The following is a 22,870-nucleotide window of genomic DNA, read 5'->3' as shown; positions in this document are numbered from 1 at the left end:
ATAATCCAACTTTAAAAAGAGCCAATTGTTTTAGGCTATAATCCAACTTTAAAAAGGAGCCAATGACTTTAGGTTATAATCCAAGTTTAAAAAGAGCCAACTGCTTTAGACTATAATCCAGATTGTAAAAAAAGCCAACTGCTTTAAACTGTAATCCAGCAAAAAAATACAACAACAAAACTATAATCCAATTAAAAAAAAAGAAAATCCCAGTACTTTAGGCTATAATCCAACTTTAAAAAGGAACGAACTGTTTTAGGTTATAATCCAACTTTAAAAAGAGCCAACTGTTTTAGGCTATAATCCAACTTTAAAAAGGAGCAACTGTTTTAGATTATACTCCAACTTTAAAAAAAGAAAATCCCACTACTTTAGGCTATAATCCAACTTTAAAAAGGAGCGAACTGTTTTAGGCTATAATCCAACTTTAAAAAGAGCCAACTGTTTTAGGCTATAATCCAACTTTTAAAAAGAGCCAACTATTTTAGGCTATAATCCAACTTTAAAAAAGGAGCCAACTGTTTTAGGTTATAATCCAATTAAAAAAAAGAAAATCTCACTACTTTAGGCTACAATCCAACTTTAAAAAGGAGCCAACTGTTTTAGGCTATAATCCAACTTTAAAAAGGAGCAATTGTTTTAGATTATACTCCAACTTTAAAAAAAGAAAATCCCACTACTTTAGGCTATAATCCAACTTTAAAAAGAGCCAACTGTTTTAGGCTATAATCCAAGTTTTAAAAGGGGCCAACTGTTTTAGGCTATAATCCAAGTTTTAAAAGGGGCCAACTGTTTTAGGATATAATCCAACTTTAAAAAGGAGCCAACTGTTTTAGGCTATAATCCAATTTAAAAAAAAAGAAAATCCCACTAATTTAGGCTATAATCCAGCTTTAAAAAGAGCCAACTGTTTTAGGCTATAATCCAATTTTAAAAAACAGCAACTGTTTTAGGCTATAATCCAGCTTTTAAAAAAAGGAAATCCCACTACTTTAGGCTATAATCCAACTTTAAAAAGAGCCAACTGTTTTAGGCTATAATCCATCTTTTAAAAAAAGAAAATCCCACTACTTTAGGCTATAATCCAACTTTAAAAAAAGCCAACTGTTTTAGGCTATAATCCAATTTAAAAAAAGAAAATCCCACTAATTTAGGCTATAATCCAGCTTTAAAAAGAGCCAACTGTTTTAGGCTATAATCCAATTTTAAAAAACAGCAACTGTTTTAGACTATAATCCAAGTTTAAAAAGGAGCCAACTGTTTTAGGCTATAATGCAATTTTTAAAAAAAGAAAATCCCACTCCTTTAGGCTTTAATCCAATGTTAAAAAGAGTCAACTGTTTTAGGATATAATCCAACTTTAAAAAGGAGCCAACTCTTTTAGGCTATAATCCAACTTTAAAAAGGAGCAACTGTTTTAGATTATACTCCAACTTTAAAAAAAGAAAATCCCACTACTTTAGGCTATAATCCAACTTTAAAAAGGAGCCAACCGTTTTAGGCTACAATCCATCTTTTAAAAAAAGAAAATCTCACTACTTTAGACTATAATCCAACTTTAAAAAGGAGCCAACCGTTTTAGGCTATAATCCAAGTTTTAAAAGGGGCCAACTGTTTTAGGCTATAATTCAAGTTTTAAAAGGGGCCAACTGTTTTAGGATATAATCCAACTTTTAAAAGGAGCCAACCGTTTTAGGCTATAATCCAATTTAAAAAAAAAAGAAAATCCCACTAATTTAGGCTATAATCCAGCTTTAAAAAGAGCCAACTGTTTTAGGCTATAATCCAGCTTTTTAAAAAAGGAAATCCCACTACTTTAGGCTATAATCCAACTTTAAAAAGAGCCAACTGTTTTAGGCTATAATCCAGCTTTTAAAAAAATAAAATCCCACTGTTTTAGGCTACAATCCAACTTTAAAAAGGAGCCAACTGTTTTAGACTATAATCCAAGTTTAAAAAGGAGCCAACTGTTTTAGGCTATAATCCAATTTTTAAAAAAAGAAAATCCCACTCCTTTAGGCTTTAATCCAATGTTAAAAAGAGTCAACTGTTTTAGGATATAATCCAACTTTAAAAAGGAGCCAACTCTTTTAGGCTATAATCCAATTTTAAAAAGAGCCAACTGTTTTAGGCTATAATCCAACTTTAAAAAGGAGCCAACTGTTTTAGGCTATAATCCAACTTAAAAAAAAAAGAAAATCCCACTACTTTAGGCTATAATTCAGCTTTAAAAAGAGCCAACTGTTTTAGGCTATAATCCAACTTTAAAAAGGAGCCAACTGTTTTAGGCTATAATCCAAGTTTAAAAAGGAGCCAACTGCTTTAAAATATAATCCAAGTTTAAAAGGAGCCAACTGCTTTAGGCTGTAATCCAAGTTTAAAAAGAACCAACTGCTTTAGGCTATAATCCAACTTTAAAAAGCAGCCAACTGTTTTAGGCTATAAACCAGCTTTTAAAAAAAGAAAATCCCACTACTTTAGGCTATAATCCAACTTTAAAAAGAACCAACTGTTTTAGGCTATAATCCAACTTTAAAAAAGAGCCAACTGTTTTAGGCTATAATCCAATTTTAAAAAAAGAAAATTCCAGTACTTTAGGCTATAATCCAACTTTAAAAAGGAGCCAACTGTTTTAGTCTATAATCCAAGTTTAAAAAGAGCCAACTACTTTAGGCTATAATCCAACTTTAAAAAGAGCCAACTGTTTTAGGCTATAATCCAGATTGTAAAAAAAGCCAACTGCTTTAAACTGTAATCCAGCAAAAAAATACAACAACAAAACACCAACTGCATAAATCTAATCCAGATATTTCTGTCAATTCAAAGATATTTTTAAAAAACAAAAAAACTGTCTCTAAATAGTTTCTATAATAGCTATGTCTATACTTTAAAAATGTAGTTAAAAAAATCTTTGTTTTTTTTCTTTTGTAGAACCACAGAATGTTCTTTGTTTAGTACAGGTTTTATTTCAAGGTCATCACTCTTCTGATTCTTTTTGTATTATTGTAGTATCTTCCTTCACCACTAGATGTCCTCATTAATTGTAGTGTCTCTATCCAGTAATAAAACTTTTCTTTAAAATGTTCTTTCACAACAAAGTAAAAAATTACTTTTAAAAATTATCCAATTCAGGGAATTATATTTTAAAAGTGCATAGGGAAGAGAAATAAAGAAAAATCTCACTCAGATCAAACACTTGTTGACAGTCAGCTGTTTGGCGGTACTGCTGTGGCTCTTCACTTCTTCCCTGGCTGTCTATGGCTTGGGCTCTCTGCATATTTGCTGGCAGCCTTTCTCCTGCCTGTTTAAAGAGTTTCCTTGGTCCGTATGGGCCAATTGCCATTGGCTCCGACCTCCCAAGGTTTCCCTTCCTCCTCGTTGCCTCTCCAGGGTGACTTTCCGACCTCTCTGGGTCTCCAGATGAAGCGAAATCAGACTAGGAAGCTGGAGCTCCAGTTTCTTTCATCCATGTCGCCATGACACCCAGGGTTAACTCAGAAAGTCTCAGATTTTTATTCCCCACCCAGAGTTATAGGTCAGGTTTTGCAGTCTCCTGACCATAGCAGAATTATGAAGTCATGATGCCAATTTTGTTTTAAAAAAGGCAGGATTGTTTTTATCAGGGAGCTTCTGCACAGAAACTAACATTAGGTATGGCAGAAACTGGCTGCCCATGGGGTATTTCTGCTGTCATTATTAAGGAGCTCTTGGTAACCTGTAAAAGATTTGGGATCATCTTGCTTGGTATGTGTGCTTTATAGATTATGCTTTTCAATTTGTTTGTTTGAGCTAATAATATAGCTTAAAATCTCTTTGTTCACTGTTGTCCTTATTGTTTCTGGATCCAAAATAACCATTTGCTTGAGCACCTGATCACTGCCTGACATTTAGTAAAGCATAATTGGTAACAAAAGGGGGATCTAGTGATAATGTCCTGGTTCTGGGAAAGAAAATCTGCTAGGCAAGATGATAGTGATAGTGACCATAATTATATCCCTGGGTGTCCCAGCATAAGTATCTGGGGGCCAGATATTTAAATATTAAAGTGGGAAATTATTAAAATCTGCATGTATCTGAATTTGAATAGTTTACTGAGAATTTATGAAAGTAAATTTTTTGAGGGTAAAGGTTCATCCTCCAAGCTTGTGTGTTGGTTTCTGAACGTTTGTTACCAGGTTAAATAACTTCTTCAGTGGAGTTTAGGATATGTCAGTATCAATGTTCTTTTTATAAGGGCTTCAGGTGTGTATAGGGTTTGTATAAAGAAAACTTATATAAAATGTTCTATAGATGGCATCTTCTATCTGTTAGATTAGCAAGGAAGTTTTAAAATATGTCTAGTAAATGTTGGAATTGTAATCAAAATCCTGGTACATATTATCACTTGTGGTGGACATGTGTTAAAGCAAAAACAAAACAAAACAAAACAAAAACCTTTGGACAAAAATACATAATTGGTTAGAAAAGATGTTAGGGAAACACGTAGACTTTAAACCTGAAAATTTTGTATAGATATAATTCCAGAAAAAATCGATAAACAAAATGCATACTTAACATTACATGTATTAACAGCAGCAAGGATTCTATTTGCGCAGCACTGGAAAAATGAGATAACACCATTGGATGAAGCGATAATCAAGAAAATACTGGGCTGTGCTGAAATGAATAGACTCACATTGAGAATCAAAGAAAAAGAAAACTTCCAAACATGGAACTTGTTTTATCAATGGCTGGAAAAATGAGATAGAAAGTAAGAACTTAACTTTTATATCTAAGCAAAAAATCAACCCAGAAACACGTTGTTCATTAAGCACTAACGAATTGTAATAATAGAAAATTAATAAAACACTTTTTTTAAAAAAGAGAGAGGGTCTTGTGATGAGTCTTGTGATGGGGATGTTACATCAGGTCAGGGTCATTGGGAGATGAACTGCTGGTGGGTAGGAGGGGGTCTTGCATGGGTTGGTTGAGGGTCGGTACTGTCTCTGGTTGGCTGTGGGGTTGATTTGGATTCTGAGGAGTTCGTAAGCGGGTTATAGGTTAATGTGTCTATTGATGGAATTGCTTGTGGAATGCCAGGCTTCGATGAACTCACAAGTGTGGTGGGTGGTAGCATGGTCAATGATTTAGGTGTTGCTCCAATCAAACTGGTATTCTTTTTTTGTCATTGTGGGTAGAGATTAAGGATTTGGGATTGTAGCATTTGACTATCAGCCGGTGTTTGTGGATCCTGATTTTTAATTGGCGTGATGTTTGTCCCATATAGAATTGCAATTTGCAATTGGTTGCAATTGTCACAGTTGATTTTGTAGATTACATTGTTACTTTTATGCTTCTATGTCTTTGGTTTTGAATAATTCCAGATGGAATGTGGCTATGGGTTTGTGGGCTATTGCTGTTCCTAGGGGTTGGAGAATTCTGACTATCATTTCCCACACCTCTTTTGTGTGTGGTAGGGTTAGTTTTTGCATGGTGGTCAATTGTGTGGTGTGTTGTGGCTTGGATGCTGTGTGTCAGAATACAAAGTTTTTGGGATAGCCATTATGGAGAAAGATAGTTAAGCAGCCATTTCTCTTTTGCTTTTCTTAGTGTTGTGGTGCTACAGTGTACCCTGGTCCTTCTGAAGAGAGTCTGGACACAGCTTCTTTTGTGTGTGGTTGGGGTAGTTGATTACAAAGCTGAGGATCTGGTCCATGTGTGTGAGTTTGCAATAGACACGGGTTTCCAGTTCTTCATTGTCCAGTGTTGGTGTTGAGGAATGGGAGTCTGTTATCTGTTTCTTCGCACATAAATTTGATCCCAGGGAATATGTTATTAAATAGGTGGTTTGTTTCTTCACTTTGAGAGTATTTGATGATGACAAAGGTATCATCAACATAGCGTGTCCACAAGTTTGGTTGAATTGTGTGTAGAGCATGACTGCTTCTGTTATTAGGCCTGATTTGGGTGATCCCCTTGGGATCTTGTACTTGCTTGTACATTTTTCTGTTGAACTTGAAATATGTTTTGGGGCATAGATCCAGGAGTTTCATGATGGTTTCTGTGGACATGGAGTGTTCTATAGTGCCATCATTTTTGTGGGTATGGTGTTTAGTGAGTAGGTGGTGTATGGTTTGTTTAGCCAGGTTGATGTCAACCAAGGTGAAGAGGGTGATGATGTCGAAGGAGACCATAATTTCTTCCTTGTTGATCTTGGTGTGTTTGATGTAAATTGTTTGTAAATATCACAGGACCTTTTAGCTATAACCACAACCAAAACAGAAGCAAAGCGATGTATTTTTGCAAAAATTATGGAAGGAGTAATCAAAGTTCACCTGAGGAGACAAAAAGTGGGCTATAATCCCAGGGAGAGGACAAAAAGAAATGGATGGAAACTAATCAAGGAGAGAAGCAACCTAGAACTAAGAAGAAAATTCCTGACAATTAGAACAATTAATCAGTGGAACAACTTGCCTTCAGTGTTGTGAATGGTCCAACACTGGAAGATTTAAGAAGAGATTGGACAACCATTTGTCTGAAATGTTATTGGGTTTCTTGCCTGAGCAGGAGACTTCCAAGGTCTCTTCCAACTCTGTTATTCTATTCTGTTCTGTTCTACTCCACTCCGCTCCACACCGCTCCATTCCACTCCACTCCACTCCAGTTCCATTCCGTTCCGTTCCATTCCATTCCATTCCGTTCCATTCCATTCCATTCCATTCCATTCTATTCTATTCTATTCTATTCTATTCTATTCTATTCTAAATTAGCAATTTATTGGATAAACAAAAGCATACAAAAATAATGTGGACACAGAAACTGAGTGCAGACATATACGATTTTAGGAATCCCTATGTTATATTGATGGCTCTGGGGGTTTTAGTTCCCTGGAAATAACAGAACAAGAATCCTAAAGAATTGGTTTAATCCAGTAAACTTGGAGGGGTGAGGATAGGCTTGCTTTGAACTTTAACCTAAAAAATGACTGTAGTAATTGACTAGACTTTAAGGCCTTTATCAGAATATCATCTGAATTTTAAGTTAATTTTGTAAGTATCTTTTCCTATAGCTATTATTGTTAGGAAAAAGTGTTTGCTCCCCTTAGGGAGACCTAGACAGACTTCGAGAAGCAATAGTTGGCTTAATTGCAGTTGCTTATCTGTTGCTCAGCCCCCAAGAATGTTTTGTATTCCAGTTTTTACCATTAATCTCACCCCCTGTCTTGCAACAAGAGTCAAGTATTGGCTCTAATGCAGGCCTTTGGAAAAGGAAGAGAGGGGAATCAAATGAAAACGCTGGAGGAAGAGCGTTCCCAAGAAACCATTCCAGGGAGATTAAAAGAAGCCTTGGCAGCCCAAGGCATTGCGAGGCCGAAGACAACGAAAACAACTCACCATGGCCAAACTCGGTAAACTCTCAGAATTTGATGTCGCACATCCAGAGAGGTGGAGCTTGTACGTCGCAAGAATCGAGAACTACTTAAGAGTCAACCAAGTTCATGAGGACAGCTTGAAGGCCACAATGCTCTTGTGCGTTTGTGGCCAGATGACGTTCGAAATCACTGAAAATCATTGCATCTTTGCTAAGTTAGATTTGGCTCAAGCCTATCAGCAACTGCTAGTGAATAATGCCATGGCGGAAGCTCAAACCATAGTTACTCATAGGGGAGCTTTCAAGGTTAAGCACCCACAATTCAGGGTCAGGCCTCTTCCAGGAAGTGATGGAGTGCACGCTCAAGGGTATTCCAGGAGTGTGCCCATATTTTGATGATGTCCTCATAGCTGGGGAATCAGTTGAAAAATTGGCAGAACGACTCAAGGCCGTCCTTCAGCGCTTCTGCGAAGCAGGGCTGAAGCGGGAGAAATGTAAGATTGGGGTAGCTTCAACTGAGTTCTTTGGTTTCTGTATAGATGCCCAAGGCATTCATCCTGCTGAATCCAAGCTCAAAGCAATTCAGCAGGCTCTAGTCCAAAATCAAAGGGGGAGTGTCAAGCATTTCTAGGACTACTCAATTTTTATCATATCTTCCTACCTCACAAGGCCACAGTGGCAGAGTCATTACGCCGGCTCTTGGACAAACATGCACAGTGGAAGTGGACCAGCGTTCACGATAGGAGCTTCTCAGCAGTCAAATCACTGTCTTCAAACTCCGTTTTGATGCATTTTAATGAAAAGCTGCCTATCTGCATCGCTTGTGATGCGTCACCATATGGGGTTGGTGCTGTGCTGAATCATTTAATGGCTGATGGAAGGCAGATTCCAATAGCCTATTACTCAAGGATTTTGTCCTTTGCAGAGCGTAATTACGCTCAAATAGATAAAGAGGCCTTGGCCATAATGGCAGGGATCAAGAAATTTCATGACTATCTATATGGTAGGCCCTTCACAGTCTTCACAGACTACAAGCCACTCCTGGGGTTGTTCATAACGAACAAGCAAACACCCCAGATCATATCTCCTACGACATGCATGCCAGAGGTGGCACTCAGAGCCCTCTCTGTGGGCACTTCTCTGAACTGCTGGTGGCAGGCTGCGGACCCCTAGAGTGCACTGGTGGAGGGGCTGGCAGGCTGTAGCTGCTGATAGATACTCTCAGCCCCCATGCGCTCACTGGCCTCTGTGTGCAGGGGCCGATGGTGTCAGGCAGCAGCTGCCCTGGCCCCTGCCTTGCCTTGCCCTGAGATAATGGCACCCCCACTCTGCCTCGCCTCACCCCGCAGGATGAGCCTCATACCCACCACCCCACCTGCCAGAGACTCCCTGGATCTCCCCAATCTTGCCCGGCCCCCACAGGATCCCTTCTCATGAGCAACATTGAGGGTGACCATGCCCATCTTGGCCACACCCACCCAGTCTTCCATGACCACCACAGCCATGCCCATCCAGTGGGCCACGCCCACCTGGCACCCAGCAATAAATAAGTGGGTTTTGGGTTGAAGTTTGGGCACTCGGTCTCTAAAAGGTTCATCATCACTGTCCTAGGATGTTGAGATGGTCAATATTCCTGTCAGCATATAATTTCAGTTTGATTCATAAATCAGGTAGGGAAATGGGCCATGCAGACGGCCTTAGCAGATTGCCATTGCCGCATTTAGAACCCGACTCTGCTCCATACGCATCCTGGCTATCCAGGATCTGCCTGAGTCTCCCCTTAACACAGGGGATGTGGCTGCAGAGACAGCTTCAGACTTGACACTAAGGTGCGTGTTGAACTAGGTTCTCACAGGGTGGCCAGAAACTAGTCCGGGGGCCAACTTCCAAAATTTCAGTAGGGGGAAGGATGAATTATCAGCTCACAGGGGTGCATCTTGTGGGGTAGCTGGGTTATAGTCCCGAACTCACTGAGGACTAAGGTCTTGAAGCCTGCATGAGGGACATCCAGGAATAGTCCAGATGAAGGCACTTACATGAAGCTACCTGTGGGGGCCGGGCAAGATTGTCCCCCACCAGGACTATCCCCATCTGGATAGTCCTGGCGGGGACAACCGCCAGCGCAGTTGATCAATGTGACGCCGCAGGACGCGGCCATCTCCCAAGGTCACTTTGTATGATAGAGGTCCAGAGATCTTACCGGCGACAGCAGGAACCCACAGATGACCAGGAGCATAGTTCCTAGCCCAGACCGGATCACCCAACTGTAGTTTCCTGGGTGCCCGCGGTTGTGACACCTATGAAGCCACCCAGTCTGGGTGCAACCTGTCCAATTTAGTAATGAGTCTGCAACCCCAGCGGAGTTCAGCTGGGTTCTTCCCAGTGGTCGTGCAAGGTGTGGTGCAGTGTGCAAGAAGAAAGTCAGCTAACCTGTGATGCCAGCTACCGAACGTGAGTCTTTTGAGTGCATCCTTGGTGTTGCGCACCATCCTTTCAGCTTGCCCGTTGGAAGGGTGGAAGGGAGCTGATATTGCATGCCGGATCAGGTTGGCCTGAAGAAAAACCTGGAACTCAGAAGAGGTAAATTGAGGGCCATTGTCTGAAACCAGGACATCTGGAAGTCCATGAGATGCAAAAATACCTCTCAACATCTGGATAGTCCTGGCAGTAGTAGTGGAGGAAACAGGAACAACCTTTAGCCACTTGGAATGGCTATCCACAAGGATAAGGAAGAATTGCCCCTGGAAGGGCCCAGCATAATCTAAATGTACCCTTGACCAAAGAGTGTGTGTCTCCTCCCACTTGTGGACAGGGGCCTGAAGCATTTCAGGCCATGATTGTTGACACACTTGGCACCCATGCACCTGAGCCTCGATAGCTTTATCAAGCCCAGGCAACCAAAGATGACTGCGCGCAAGCGCTTTCATCCTGACTATCCCAGGATGTCCTCATGCAGAGAGATCAAGACCTCAGTGAGGCTGGGATGACTACCCTGCTACCCCATAAAAGGCACCCTTAAAGGTAGACAGAGCATGTCTCCTTTGCCAAAAACTTTGAAATGTTGCATCTGGACATGTGTCAGGCCATCCTGACAACACCCATGTCAGCACGCGTGTAAGCGTGAGATCAGTGACAGTTTCAGCAGCCACGTCCCTAGCATTGAGAGGAGATTCAGGCAACTCCTGAATGAAAAGAATATTTATGGCAGGAGCAGGGTCTGCTTCTACCTGAGTTAAAGGCAATCTGCTTAGGCCATCTGCATGGCCCATTTCTTTTCCAGGTTTGTGAACTAGAGTGTAGTCATATGCTGACAGGAAAATGGACCATCTCAGCATACAAGGAGAAATGATATGTTGTGTCTGTTTGTTAGTAGTAAACAAACAGGGGCTTATGGTCTGAATAGACCGTGAAGTGGCGGCCATATAAGAATCATGAAATTTCTTTATGCCAGCCGCTATGGCCAAGGCTTCTCTGTCAATCTGAGCGTAATTCTGCTCTGCAGATGACAGAGTCCTTGAATAATAGGTCACAGGGACTTGTGTCCCATCAGCCTTCAGATGGCTAAGTACTGCTCCCACCCCATAAAGAGATGCATCGCATGCGATGCAAACAGGCAGTTGCTCATTGAAATACGCTAAAACAGCATTAGAAGTGAGCAAGGCCTTAAACTCATTTAAGCTCTTGTCATGGACTTTAGTCCACTGCCAAGGAGCCTGCTTGTCTAAGAGCCTATGTAACAGCTCTGCCACTGCAGCTTTGTGTGGGAGAAATGCATGGTAAAAGTTTAAGAGCCCCAAGAAGGCTTGCAGCTCACTCTTGGACTTGGGGCTTGGGGCCTGTTGAATAGCTTGTAGTTTAGCTTCAGCAAGGTGAATGCCTTGGACATCAATTCTGAAACCTAAGAAGTCAGTGGAAGTGACTCCTATCTTGCATTTATCCTGCTTTAGCTTAAGATCTGCTTTTCGAAAATGAAGCAAGACAGCCCTTAATCTTTCTGCTAAATTTTGAGATGACTCCCCAGCAATGAGGATGTCATCGAAGTAGGGACAGACCCCAGGAATACCTCAAAATGTGCTCTCCATGACACTTTGGAATATGCCAGGGGCTACATTGACCTCAAATTGCAGTCTCTTGACCTTGAAGGCCCCCCTGTGAGTTACAATAGTCTGGGCCTCTGCAGCTGCCTCATCAACTGTTGATAGGCCTGTTCCAGATCAAGTTTCGCAAAAATGCGCTCCCCCTTGAGGGAGGCCAGAATGTGGCTTACAACAGGGACTGGATAAGCATGCTGTTGCAACGCCTTATTCAGTATACAGTATATTGTAGTCTGCATATATACATAATTCCCCATTAGCCTTTAGAGGCATTACTGTGGGGGGGTTTCTCATGGACTAGAATCCACAGTTTCTAAAATGCCCTGCTGGAGCAATTTGTCCAGCTCATCTTACCCTTGAGGGCAAAAGGTATGCTCCTAGGCTTAACCCTGATGGGTGTGATGGTTGGGTCTAACCGTAGCGAAATGAGAGGCCCCTTGTAGGATCCCAGTTCTGAACTAAACACATCTGCAAACTCCTTGCAAACCTCCGCAGTTTGCAAGCTGTGCAGCTCAGTAACTTGGATTCCCAGAACCTCAAACCAATTGAGTCCAATAAGACTTGTATGTTCACCCCCAACAACCACATCTAGGGAACCTTCAAAATCCTTATACTGTATCTTAAGGGTGGCCTCCCCCTTAACACACACCATAGAATTTTGAAAATCAGTGAGTATTAGATTCGATGGCCTAAGTTTAAGTCGAAGGCCACTACTGCTGCAAATCCTTTTGAAGGTATTAATTGAAATAATGGAAAGAGCAGACCCAGTGTCCAACTCCATCAGTAAGGGAAACCCTTGCAACCTTACGTTAATGGAAAGTTTCTTCTTAAGGGGCTTGTGTGTCCCTGTTCTCAGAATGTTCCTGTGCGATGCGCAGAAACCCACCCTGTGTTGGCTGGGGACCCTGTTACCTTTCTGAAGCAATTCTTCCCGAGGTTGAATCTTCTGGCAACCCAAACAGATGGATGTAATGTGGCCTTGCCTGCCACACGCCCGGCAAATGGCGGAATGGAACCAGCAATCAGCTTGTTTGTGGCATCCTCCGCACCCGAAGCATTGAAGAGATGCTGGGGCCTTGACTGGATGTCCCTTCTGCCTCCTCTCAGCTGGCTGGTGAAGTCTGTCAATCTCCTCTTCAGGATCCACTTCTGATCCTTCTTGAGTGTCCTCTTGATGGATGGTAGCTGTGTCTGGAGGATTCCTGGCGAGGTGCAAGGCCTTCACAGTCCTGCCTGCTGCTTCCTCAGCTGCCACCTCTCACAATGCATCTTGGAAGGAAACATCTTCTTTTGCAAAAATCTTTTGTTGTAATTCTCTGCTCCTTAAGCTGCAGACAAAGTGATCTCACAGCCTCTCTTCCAGATCCTTGAACTCACAAGATCTGGCTGCTTGCCTTAAGGCCGCAATAAAGTCCTCAGCAGATTCACCCAGCCTCTGGTCTCTCTGCTTGAACACGTGCCTCCAAGCAATGATGGATAACTTCGGCTGGAAGTGTTTCTTCAACATTTTCTTCAAGTCAGCATGTTACTGACTCAAGAGGTGCAGGGGCCACCAGATTTTCTGCAATATCAAAAGCTTCTTGTCCACAGGCACACAAAAGAGTTGCTGCCTTCAGGCCGTCTTCTCTTATCTGATTTACTCTGAAGTAGTTCTCCACCCATGCTATGTAGGAATTCCATCTCTCTGGGTGGGGGACATCAAAATCAGTCAAGCAGCCAATCTTCAACATCGTAAGTTACGACCTTCACCACTCGCTTCCTCTGCAAGCTGCTGTTTGGGGAAAGGGTCCTTTAGCCGAGCTCACCCTCCAGCGACGCTATACTGGCAGGCTGGGATGCTGATTCAGACACCGTCTTCCCCTCTTCAGGACTTCCAGGGTAAGTCCTTAAATCTTTTGTTATAGCTTGCAAAGGATCCCACCTTTGTCGCCAGTGTTAAATCCTTCGTTCATGTGCGAATGATGAAGACACATGGTGACAACTAACAATGCTTTATTCTCCTACTCCAACTCCAAGCAAAAAGCAAAAGGCATGCAGGCCTTTTTATAGGGCTTGAACCCCGGACAGAGTAAACCAATAAGAGTTCTTCTTTCTTCGCGCCTTGCACATGCGCACAAGGCTGGCGCTGCTCTGTCTGGTCCTGGGCAGCTTTTAGATTGTCCGGGACCATTTACAACAATTCTGGGCCTGCTGAGTTTCCTCATCAGGCCCAGGACACAACACCGAGGCCCTAGAAAGATTAGAGAAAAGAGTGACAAAGATGACAAGGCAGTGGTGGGATTCAGCCAGTTCACACCAGTTCAGCAGAACCAGTAACTAATTTTTTTGTTGCCCAGGCCCAGAATGGACTTCCGGAAGCGACAGCCACATAGAGAACCGGTTGTTCACATATTTGAATCTCACCACTGTGATAAGGGGTTTCAAAGATAAGCCGTATGATGAAGGGCTAAGGGGAAGTAGGTATGTTTGGTCTGTTAAAGGAAGGGTTAGTGACATGATATCCATCTTCCAATACTTGAAGGACTATCACAGAGAAGAGGGGTTATTTTATTCTCTAGCACACTTAAGGGCAGGACAAGAAGCAGTTGGTGGAACCTAGTCAGTGGAAAATCCAAACTGGAATTAAGGAGAAATTTCCTGACAGTGAGAACAACTAATCAATGGAACAGCTCAATTTCCAAAGTAGTGGGTGCTCCATTGCTGGAGGTTTTCAAGAAAAGATTGGCCAACCAATAAGATGAATATGAACTCCTGTCCTGGGCAGAAGACCTCCAAAGTCCCTTCCAGCCCTATGAGTCTATGATTCTAAGGCAAAGTCCATCTAGGGCAGTGGTTCTCAACCTGTGGGTCGGGACCCCATTTGGGGTCGAACGACCATTTCACGGGGGTTGCCAAACAACGCAGTCCGCCATTTTTTCCCCCTTTTCCTTAGCTGTGCTACTCCCTTTTATTCTATTGGCTTTTGAAAGCCAATAGAATAGACTCTCTCTCAAAAGCCAATAGGAATTGTCCAGGCTGTCTCTGCCCTGCTGAGCCCTCCAAAAGTCCCATTCTGCAAACGGTGCTGCACCAGTTGAGTAGTCCTCAACTTACGACCGGTTGAGTAGTCCTCGACTTACGACCGGTTGGGGGTCACGGCATTAAAAAGGTTGAGAACCACTGATCTAGGGCAGTGTTTCTCAACCTTGGCAACTCTAAGATGCGTGGACTCTTCTAGAATTCCTCAAATGGCTCCACATATCTTATAGTTGCCAGAATTGAGAAACACTGATCTTACTGAGAGTAAGATTCTTGTCTACATAAACCTCAATGAATGTAATGAAATACTATAAAATATTCCTCCATTTTCAGTAAAGCAATAAAGGATTGCAGTTATCACTGCCAAAACCACTAGATGGTGCTCCTTCACCAACCATAAGAGAAAGCTTACAGGAATGAAGAATTTTCTCTGTGTAATTGTATACATGACATATATGTACTAAGATACATGTATCCTAGATAGAATCCAGCAGATATTTCAAACTTCAACTTTCATCACCCATCCAACTATACTGGCACTAGTTTGGAAATGCAAGGCACTAGTGCAAGGCACTAGTTTGGAAATGCTGGTGACTGCCAGGGCCATTTACTAATGGGTGATAGCATTTTCTACTATTGCCTGTCCATTGCTGTAGCAATATAAAGCTTATCTCCATTATTCTTATCTTGGCATAAAGATATTTGGATGATGCTATAAATCACTTGAGAGAAAACAGCCTGAAGATAGCATGGCATGGCATGAGAGAAAAAATAGAAGATCCTTGGATAGCTAAAAAAGAAACACTGTCTGCTGCTGTTAAAATAAGGCTCACATAGAATAAAAAAGGCACTGAATAGTAAAAGAAAAAGAAAGACTGAAGTAAATGTGCTAGGCTGCATTAATAGAGGGATACAATCAAGATCACGTGAAGTGTTAATACCACTTTACAATGCCTTGGTAAGGCCACACTTGGAATACTGCCTAGGGTTTTGGCCACCACAATGTAAAAAAGATGTTGAGACTCTAGAAAGAGTACAGAGAAGAGCAACAAAGATTAGGGGACTGGAGGCTAAAGCATATAAGGAACGGCTGCTGGAATTGGGTATGTCTAGTTTAATGAAGAGAAGGACGAGGGGGGGAGATGATAGCAGTGTTCCAATATCTCAGGGGCTGCCACAAAAAAGAGGGAGTCAAGCTATTCTGCAAAGCACCTGAAGGCAAGACAAGAAGGAACGGATGGAAACTAACCAAAGAGAGAAGCAACCTAGAACTAAGGAGAAATTCCTGACAGTTAGAACAATTAACCAGTGGAACAACCTGCCTCCAGAAGCTGTGAATGCTCCAACACTGGAAGTCTTTAAGAAAAGACTGTACAGCCATTTGTCTGAAATGGTATAGGGTTTTCTGCCTGAGCAGGGGGTTGGACTCGATGACCTCCAATAATAATAATAATAATAATAATAATAATAATAATAATAATAATAATAATAATAATAATAATAATAATAATAGTGGACTGGACTCAAGCAGAACTAAAAGCAATGGATAGGAAGACCAGAAAAATAATGACAATGAATCATGCCCTTCATCCACGCAGTGACATTGACAGACTTTATCTACCAAGGCAAATAGGTGGGCGTGGAATGCTACAAGTACATCAGATGGTTGAAGAAGAAAAAATGGCTTTGGAAGAATATCTGAAGAACAATGATGAAGATGCACTGAAATTAGTATATCAGGAAGGCTTACTAACTACTGGAGAGACCAAACTGGCCTACAAGAAAGACCAAATGAAGAACAGAATAGAGGCATGGGAAGACAAAGCACTACATGGCCAATACGTTAAAAAAATAGTTGGGAAAGCAGATAATAACAAGACCTGGCAATGGCTAAGAGCAGGAAAATTGAAGAAAGAGACCGAGGGACTAATTCTGGCTGCACAAGACCAAGCCTTAAGGACAAATGCATACAAAGTCAAAATTGAGAAGACAGCAACAGACAGTAAGTGCCGCCTATGCAAAGAAGCTGAAGAAACAGTGGACCACTTGGTAAGCTGTTGCAAGAGGATTGCACAGACTGATTACAAGCAGCGGCATGACAAAGTAGCAACAATGGTGCATTGGAAGATCTGCAAAAAATATCATTTGCCTGTAAGCCAAAACTGGTGGGATCATCAAATAGAGAAAGTCATAGAAAATGATAAAATTAAACTGCTCTGGGACTTCAGAATTCAAACAGACAAGCACCTGCAACATAACACCCCAGACTTAACAATTGTCGATAAGAAAGACAAAAAAGTCTGGATAGTGGATGTGGCAATGCCTGGAGATAGCAGAATAGAGCTGGAGAAGATAACAAAATACAAAGACCTACAAATAGAAATAGAAAGACTGTGGCAAAAGCAAGCAAGGGTAGCACCAATAGTCATAGGCGCCTTGGGTGCAATCTCAAAACAACTGGAGCACCACTTGAACACCATTGGCATTGACAAATTCACTATTAGTCAATTGGAAAAGGCGGCCTTACGAGGAACTACTTCCATCCTGCGACAATATCTGTAATACCATCAAACATCCACATCTGCCTATCCCAGGTCCTAGGTAAGGACTCGATAGGTAGACAAAATGCCAAATCCAGTCTGAACATCTGGCTGACTGTGCGATGATCCATAATAATAATAATAATAATAATAATAATAATAATAATAATAATAACAACAACAACAACAACAACAACAACAACAACATGTGACAATGACACACAATGGCAACTGCTTAAGAATCAGGAGCAGCAACTCTTCCCTGGGTCATGTGACCAGGAAAAGGGTGGGTTTAGAATGGAATAGTTTTCAGTATTCTGAGGCTTTGCCAGCCTCTAAGGCAGGGGTTCTCAACCTTGGCAACTTTGCTGGCTGAGGAATTCTGGGAATTGAAGTCCACAAGTCTTAAAGTTGCCAAGGTTGAGAACCCCTGCTTAAGGGCAGTGTTTCTCAACTTTGGCAATCTTAAAATGGGTGGACTTCAGCTCCTGGAATTCCCTAGTCTCAGCATATATGGAGGGCACCAGCAGAAACCAGCTTTACAGACAATGGGCAATATTGTAATATCAGGTATTGCCCAGAAGATGGCAAACATTCATCATACTTTGTTTAATGGTTTCTTAAAATGTTATGTAGATTTGACGATATCATAAAAATAGTGTGCATGTCACTTAATAAAATAAAGATATCTCATACATAATATACATTTACATATAATCTTTGTTTATCTTCTCTACTCACATTAGGATCAAGCTATCAAGATAGCAGTAATCAATATTTTACTATATTTCTGAAAGGGGAGGGGTTTGGCGACTTCTGTAGACATACATTTCTTTAAAACATTCCATGAAGAAAAAAACCAATCTAAACAAATATTGCTGGATTTTTATTACGTTCAACTTATATAATAAAAAAATAAATGTCATCTATCATTACTCAATTAAAATAATTTAACAGTGCACCCTTCTATTAAGAGTGATGAGTGTACACTTCATTTTCCTTTCAACAAATTATTCAATGACTTGTATGATCCTATAGGAAAACAAGAGCTTCCTTAACATAAAATTAATTGTCATTCAATCACATAACCTATTCATTTAAAAAATTCTCTAATGTGCCTTTCTAACGTATATGCCTGAAAGAAACTTGCATGCTGTCTGTTTTGAGTCTAGATGGGGAATCATTTATGGATTAGTGTTAACGCAACAAATCTCAAGAAGGGCTAAACATGAGATGCAGGCATTACAGCTGATCCTACAGTTACATTATAACTGAGCCATTTGTTTTAGGCAACTGATTTTGTGGATTGCAAAATGGTAGCAAACATTGATAATCAGTTTAGGAGAAATATGTTTTTACTCACATAATGTACTGTATATTGTTTCAGATATTAAGATCATTTGATCAAACTATATCCTTTGACTTTAGGACAAGAGGTGGGATTTTTTTTTTTCCAGGCAAAAAAATGTCTTTGGAGGATTGGCTTTAGGTACATGGAAAAGTGGTATAGTTACATGATTAAATCTAAGATCTAAATCATATGGAGGCCACGCAGTGGTAGGATTCAGCTGGTTCGCACCACTTCAGCAGAACTGGTAGCTAATTTTTTGTTGCCCAAGCCCAGAATGGACTTCCGGAAGTGGCATCCATACAGAGAACCGATTGTTCACATATTTGAATCCCACCACTGAGGCCGCGCCCACCCGTGGTCTAAATGATCCAGTTGGGTGGGATATCCTTAGAAGGTGAATTTAAAATTTAATTCAAAATGTGATATTTAATCTGATGCCTCGCAGAAGCAAGATGTTTGTACTGTGATAGGCTCTTGATTTGTACTGGGCCCCAAATCTTTCTATGTGGAATTATTATTAGGAAATCCAAAAATGCAAGCACATTGAAATAAAAGCCTTTGTTTATTTTTGTTCGGTTTTGTTCATTATCTTTGGAGAAACCTCTGCTTAGTGATAATAAGTTTTGTCAGCTAGAGTGAAAAAAAACCTGTCTTTCACTCCAAAACTGCAATTTCAAATCTGGATCTCCAGATACTGGGATCCCAATACGATGGCCACAAACGGAGGCCAAAATAAGTGATCCTGGACTAGATAAATCGGTATGTTAAATATCATAAGCTGCATCGTCTTTGAGAGCAGCTTTTAAATGAATGCAGAACTTGCTAAGAAAGTAAATCAAACTGACAAATTGTATCAAGAAAGGGTATACCCAGAAAGGGTATTATATTGTTCTTTATTTTTTTTTAAAAAAAAAATGTAACATTAGTTCTTCCCTGTAGATTATAAAATTTGAAACATGGTTCAATTTCTGAAAAGTTTCATGGCTATGCAGAAATGTTGCATTGATTTTATTAGGAATGAGGAACCTGTGGCCCAGGCAATGTGTGATTCATGTCCTTTTAAAAAAAAATCTGTTTGCAAAAATCTCTTTTTTTAAAGAAGAGACTGGACAGTCATTTGTCCGAAATGGTGTAGGGTTTCCTGCCTGAGCAGGGGGTTGGACTAGATGACCTCCAAGGTCCCTTCCAACTTTACTACTACTATTATTAAGATATCAGCTCAGAGCCAAGAACAAAGAGACTCAAATAGGACATTCTTGGATTTCAGTGCCTTTCTGGATTTTATGACTTCTGCTCAGGAACCTCTATTAATTTGAAATTTATTGGGAGGCAGTGCTAATTAGCAAAATCTACTTTACACATGCTGAAAGGCTGAGTTTGAGAGTTCCAAATATTATCTTAAATTCACCATACTTTTACATATTATAGTTATAATACGTATAACCCTTTCTCCAAAGAACTCAGGACAATTACAGGTAGTCTTTGACTAACGCCATTCATTTGAAGTTACAGTGGCACTTTGTAACCTTTGTAGTGTCTCCATGGTCATGGGCTCAAAATTCGGATGCTTCACAACTGGCATGGTATTTATGACAGGGTCGTGTGATCACATGTTGTGATTTTCTGACAAACAAAATCAATGGAGAAGCCAGATTCACCTTATTAACTTAACAGCTGCAGTGATTAACTTAACTGTGGCATGAAAGTTCATAAAATGGAGCAAAACTCACTTAACAACTGTCTTGCTTAGCAACTGAATTTTTGGGCTCACATATGGTTGTAAGTTGAGAGTTATCTGTGTTCTCCTTTCCCTAACCATTTCATCCTCTGTTTCAGCTTTTTTTCTCTTTCATTCTCCTTCCAACTCTGTTATTCTGTTAAGTAGATAAAGCTGAAAGTTAGCAGCCCTAATATTATTTCTTCTTTGCTGACTTCTCCACTTTGTCTCACTGGAAGCTCCACGCTGCCTTTCTTAAAAACACAAAAACTGCTGGTTTGATGATAGGTGTTATCAACCACATCTAAAAAAATAAGATTTGATATGGATAAAATGAGATGAATAAAATTTTCTCTGTGCATTACTTTTCTCTTTCTCTCAAAAAAAGTTGGCATAAATGCAACAAATAAAACAATTTTGGGGGGAAAAATGACATTTTTTTCTAGGGAATAAGGCATATTTAAAAACATATGGAAAGAATGGAAGCTACATTATAATGAGTTAAACTATTGGCTCAACTAATTCTAAATTGTGGAGTCCTCAGTGCTTTGCTGAGCATGGTGGCTTGCTTGCAGATGTTTCATTACGCAACTAGGTAAATATCATTAATACTCCATAGTTCAACCCTGAATTATGTATATTCTATTGTAATTCAAGATTTCTAGCTGATTAGGACAATGGTTTTACGGGATTTTTTTGGGGAGGGAATCCTCATTTTTCCAGTGTTACTTGGAGGTACAAGAAAATGTACAAATAGTCTTGACTTACAATCATTCATTCAAAGTTATAATAGCACTGAAAAATGTGAGCTATGATCATTTTTCACACTTACAATCTTTTCAGCATCCCCATGTCATGTGATTAAAATTCAGACACTTGGTAAGTGGCATGTATTTATGATGGTGACAGTATCCTGGGAACATATTATAATCACCTTCTGACAAGCAAAGTCAATGGGGAAGGCAGATTCTCTTAACAATCATGTTACTAACTTAACAACTGCAGTGATTCACTTAACAAATGAGGCAAGAAAGGTTGTAAAATGGGGCAAAATTCACTTAACAACTGTTTTGCTTAGCAATGGAAATTTGGGACTCAATTGTGATCATAAGTCAAGGACTATTTTAACCTTCTATCTGCAAAACAGTATTCTACCATTGAATTATAAACATATTTTGTGTTGTTTTGGGACTGGTTCACTGAAAAGGTCTTAGATTCAGGAGTTGCCATGAGATTGTACCTTAAAGAAGACTATCCAGTCTTTTGAACAATACCAATATAGAAAGTGCTAATTAGATCAAATAAGATGATCTCAAAAATTATCTTTGTTGAAATAAGTATTCATTTTTTTGAATATCTTATATTTATATAGATATGCATAAACTGATGAAATAAGGGCAATTATTCACACACACACACAAATATATGTGTGTGTGTGTGTGTGTGTGTGTGTGTGTGAATAATTGCCCTTATTTCATCAGTTTATGCATATCTATATAAATGTAAGATATTCATATATATTACAAGATTGGAGAATTTTAGAAAAGAGAATTTAATGTATAGAATTTTTAATGTTTTAGATTTTCATATAAGATTTAACAGTGAGCTTTGAAAAAGGGTTTTGGGAGGACAGGGTCACATGTCAAAAAAATTTTTAAATGTAATTTGTCAATTCTATGTAAGAAATGTTGAAAATGAAGTAACTATCAAATCTGGCATGTTCTATGTCCTTTCTATCTCTAAACATGAACATATGCGCACATAAATGTGCTTGTACGTATCCCTCTCCCTTGTGCTCAGACCTATATACAAACATATATCTCTGTCAGGTTATTAGTGAATTTTTTGCTTTCACACATATTTACATGCCTGCTCACATACATGTACACACCCATCAACTTGCCAAACGTAATCACCCACACAAATCTTCTTTTCAAATTCTTAGCAACTGGCTTACTGTGATCATCTGTAATCGTAAACTGCCTACATCCCGGGAATATTGCTACAAAAACAACCTCACACTCCAATTTCTACATTTAGCAGCCCAACTATAAATTTCTAGACATCTCCTAAATAAATAATAAGTAAATGTCAATGCTATCTTCTATATTTTTGCCTGTTTAAATGAACAAAAAAAAATATTGGGGAGCTTAGAAAGCTGAAAGTTGTGACTTACACAAAAAAGGGTGACTATTTACCGCATGAAGGTTTTCTTTGTAAACTTTTGTATATTTTTCCCCTTTAAAACTAACAATGATAATAAGAACATAATACAGGAGACATTTGCTTTTAAGAACAAACAGATAAAAAGCCACAGGTGTTATGCGTGTGTGATTTGTCCTTGAAGAAGCAGGTGTACTTAGCATTTCTTTAATTGGAAAAGTGTTTATACTTCCACATTTTCAGGCGTGTTTCATGATTCTCATGTATTTGTTTCTTTAAGGAGAAATCACACAGGCTAATTTCAAAAATATCTTCAAGGACAGAGGGAGTAAAGAATTAGATGGTTGCATATAGGTATGTTACTGTAGAAGCTGCTCTTTGCACTTTCAAAAAGAAATTCCAAATAGCACTGAAATCAATTCTGCAAATGGTTACTCATTTGCTAAATGAATGTGACTATCAATCCAGGTTAAGCCTGGAGGTTTGGCTTTTCAATTAGATTTCATGTCTCTATGCCTAGAAAAATGTAAGTCTGTGGGGAGCCCAGCACTTGGAATAGTTTTTCACAAAGCCAAGGACTTCCCAACATTGCCTCTTTCATGCCACTGTAGTGAAACGTAGTTGTGAGACCCATCAT

Source organism: Crotalus tigris, unplaced genomic scaffold, assembly GCF_016545835.1.
Source record: "Crotalus tigris isolate CLP2741 ecotype Arizona unplaced genomic scaffold, ASM1654583v1 scf7180000024472.5447098, whole genome shotgun sequence".
Taxonomy (NCBI): domain Eukaryota; kingdom Metazoa; phylum Chordata; class Lepidosauria; order Squamata; family Viperidae; genus Crotalus; species Crotalus tigris.
This window is presented reverse-complemented; position numbering follows the sequence as displayed.